Source organism: Cupressus sempervirens, chromosome 4, assembly GCF_028749045.1.
Source record: "Cupressus sempervirens isolate cs-2001-9-10 chromosome 4, ASM2874904v1, whole genome shotgun sequence".
Lineage (NCBI taxonomy): Eukaryota > Viridiplantae > Streptophyta > Pinopsida > Cupressales > Cupressaceae > Cupressus > Cupressus sempervirens.
The window spans coordinates 125,178,132-125,182,336 of record NC_143121.1 but is presented as its reverse complement, the minus strand read 5'-3'; positions in this window follow the sequence as shown (position 1 = coordinate 125,182,336).

Here is a 4,205-nt window from a genome sequence, read left to right as displayed (position 1 = left end):
GTTTGACCAAGGAGTTGACCAAAATTGAGCATAGTTGACTTGAGTTGATTATTTCCAACATGAGTTTTGAAAACATGAAGAATTTTGAGTTGAAAAGATTCCAAGAATTGCAAAGTATCAGAAAAATTAGGATTGCACAAGCATTTGATCGTGTCGGTCCCAAAATTTTAAAACACTTTTTTGAGTGACTTAAGTGTGTCAGATTTCAAATTCGATCTCGAAAATGGATTCAGAATGGTCAAATTAGCCAGGGTTGTTTTTGCGCATATCGAAACACTTTGAAAAATTAGGTCAACAGTTATATAAGGGCCCAAGGGGTCATTTTCAAATCATTTGTGCATTTTGTCTTTTGTTAATAGTAGCTCTAAGAGGAAAATGGTAGTGAACATGCGAGATCATCGTTTTGAGCACTCCTGATGACACAGCCGGCCGACAAACTATGGACCTCCAGTGAGTCATCAATTTCTCACCTCTGTACTTTTATTTGCACGTATTACAATGTCATTTATTGCATTTTTAGCATGTTTTAGGACTTGGTTAATGGGTCTTCGCGCGAGACTGTCCTTTCTCGCGCAAAGACATTCTCTTCTCGCATGAAGAAATCCTCTTATCGGGTGAAGGTGGGTTTTCTCATGCGAGAGAGACCCATCTCTCGCATGGAAAATGAGAAATTTTGCTCGATGTTTGTGCGAAAGACTTTCGTTCTTCTCGCGATGAAGAGATTTCTCGCGTAAAGAAAGAAATCTTTGCACGAGATCTTGATATATTCGCGTGAGATCTTAAGATCTTCGCGCGAAAATCCATGACAACAAAGTTAAAATTTTCAGTTTTGTGCATGAAATTTGCTTTTTTTTGTCTACATGGTTCTTCCATTTGAACCTAGTACTGATCATTTGCTTGTCGTTATTGTTTGTGTGTGTGCAGGAGGTCTTTGATGACATGTCATTTGGATTGCACTATCTACCTTATGGAGATTTGTTGCAGAGCCTTGATGATGTTGATAAGGAACATATCACTCGATTGGTCTTATCTTCTCTATGTTGGATCCCAACAGTATTGGTGAATCATGACCTTCTCACAACCTTGGTGGAGTGTTTCCATTTGGAGACAAACACCTTTCACCTGCTAGTGGGGGAGATGACCATCACCCTAGAGGACATATGGAGGATACTGAGGATCCCATTCCATGGAGCTCGTGTGCTATATGATGTAGTGCTCCGAGCAGGTACAGAGGCGCTATCTATTATGTTCAAGAGGGAGCTACTGAGGGGTCGAGCCATCAATTGGGATGAGCTTGTGCACACATATGGACGGACACACAACTAGCATCAATGTTGGCAATATTTTTGAGTTTCTTTTTAGTGCCAGACAGGGGACAACACGGTTTAGAGTGTGGTTGGGGGGTCATGCTTCGTCAAATGGTAGAGGCCCTTAAGATATTTGGGTGGGGTCAATGCGTGCTGGCCCATATGTTCCATGAGATGCACTAGATAGTCTTCCATGAGAAGAAGACTATGGTAGTAGGAGTCTATGTCTTACAGATCTGGGCATGGGAGCATCTTCCCATATGTAGGCCCATTCATGAGGATGCCCGAGAGCCTATGGAGTCGTATATCTGCAAGTATCGGGGTTACATTACCCAGGTCCACTTGGGTAAGACAAACCATTGGCGGATTTGTCTCGATGACCTAGTCTCCATCGTATGGCGGCCTTGGCAAGAGACGGAGGATTGAGATGATGCCCTGAGGGAGCTGGGCTGGATTTTTTGTTTACGGGTACTATTGGGCCAGACATCACAAATCATAGAGCAGTTTGTGATTTCACGGGTGTGGCGGTAGTATGGCCAACCATAGGACATTTCATAGAAGTACTGCGCCTATGCCAGACCAGCGAGGGATGTAGGGCGGGGGTGGCCACCACGACTGGACCCAGGCCGATCCATGATAGATGTGTGCAACTTGGTTGTGACACAGTGGGACTATCTCCCCGAGATTGCTGATGTAGGGATGATGCCTACATACCAGGCATATTTGATTAGTCATCCATTCTCATGGTTCACAGATCCTTTGGGGAGGGTAGGGCTAGTTCCAAAGTAGGTACCAATGCAGCAGCAGCAGGCTCCCTTACCATAGGGACCACAGGATCCACCAGTAGAGGTGCAGCATAGGGTGAGGTAGGTAGAGATCCCTGCACGACAGATGAAATCAGACCTAGGGGTTGGAGGTAGTGGGGCAGAGCACAGTCGGCAACAAAGGCTAAGGACTGAGGAGCAGACACCACAACAACAGGTACCACCACAGCAGTAGGCTCCACCACAACAATAGGCACCTAAGATGCTGGATGAGGATATGCCTGATCAGCCTACCACTGGGACACAGGACATAGTGTGACGCTACCGAGAGTAGATTCATCAAGCCTCCCGACAGTTGGGAGATTTGCAGATACAGGTAGCTGTTCGGGATGCATAGCTTGTGGAGCGACAGTGGGAGATTGATCAATGGAGAGTGTGTGCTGAGACTGCTGAGCAGAGAACAAAGATGTTGCAGGACAAGGTCCACTTACAGTCGGCCCGAGCAGCATACTATTTTGCTACATATTCGATAGTGGTGCTTGATGAGGCTCTGTAGGTACAACAATTTTCTCAGTATGCGCGTGAGTCAGGAGGCACACAACCTCCTGTGAGACCTGACATGCCACTACCTCTTCCTCCACCTGCTACTCCTACTCCTGCTCCTCCTTGAGATGAGAGTACATGACAGAGTTAGATGTTGTGTGCCTGGCTCTTGATTTTGATCTCTAGCTATGTGTTGATTGGTGTGCCAACACCATTTTGTATCATTTTGATCGATAGCACTCGAGTAGTGCCCATTTTTGTATTGACCCATTTTTTTGATAGATATATATATGAGATTTTGAGTCGAGTATTATTGTGTACATGTCATTGTTTGTGTCTGCTTCACTTTGATGTACATGAGATGTTAATGTGATGATTATGAGATGCACACTTTACTTTGATATGAATGCATATGTATTTGATGTGATGTGATGTGATTATGAGCATGTAGAGTAGATATTATGAGTATATGGATGCAGTGCATATGAAATGGATTGACATCTCATGTAGTGTTGCGTGTTTTTGCTTGACAGTGACAGGTATTCCATTGAGGAGCGTGAATCGACGAACCAAATGCTTGTGTAGCCGTGGAGAAATCTAATATGCTTGACGATGGCACCAATCCTTCATCACACAGAGGAGAAATAAAATCACAACCAAATTACGTGCTTATGCAAGTGAAGCATGTAATGCGAGACTTATGTTAAATGCAACCCTAGGTCTGGTTACCAAGCCTTGAAAATTTATCATCACTGAATATAGAACAAAACTCGTATGTTATACAATTCCCACTGACATTGCAATCATGGGAATATGAATAGAACATACGTTATAGGTTTGTCGGGATTAAATGTAAGCATTCAAGGCACAAGAAGCTAGAATAACCAGAACATTTTTCCCTTTTACTATAGCAAGTTAACATAAGCATCAAAGCATAAACACTAGGATGACCAAAATGTTGCTTGCATGACAGACACACCAAACACACGAGAGATCCATCTTATGCTAAGTATTCAGTATTTATTCTGTCTACAACAACCCTTGCGTTCGTAACCTAAGATAGAAGTGTGCTAGATATACTCGCAATGACCCATACATTCACTTAGCAAGATGAGTATCAGTATTTACTATAGCATGAAGAGTTCACTCCAACAAACAAGGAGAAGAACCAACGTTATTGATGTATTCGTGTAAAAAGAGTCAAGGTACACATGGCCATCCAATACAAGATGGAGACTCTTATAGTGGACACCCCTTTTATAGGAATATATCAACTTATTAGAACCAAACTGCAAGCAGAAAGAAAAGAAAAGATCATGCCCCCAGTCATTACTTCTCTAATTAGAAATGACATCATCGAGTTGCTCGAAGGAGATATGATAAAGCAAAACAAAGCAAACAAGAAAAAAAAAAAGCTCAGCATATCCAAACAAGTATATCATTTTTGAGTTTAATTTTTTTGGGATTGATGTCAAGTGTCAGTGTCCATAACATGTTTGAAAGAAACCTCTTCAGTAGGGTGACAATAGTAGGCAGACGCAATCAAAACGACTTGTGACTAAGGTCAAAGGGGAATCTTCACGATGAAAAA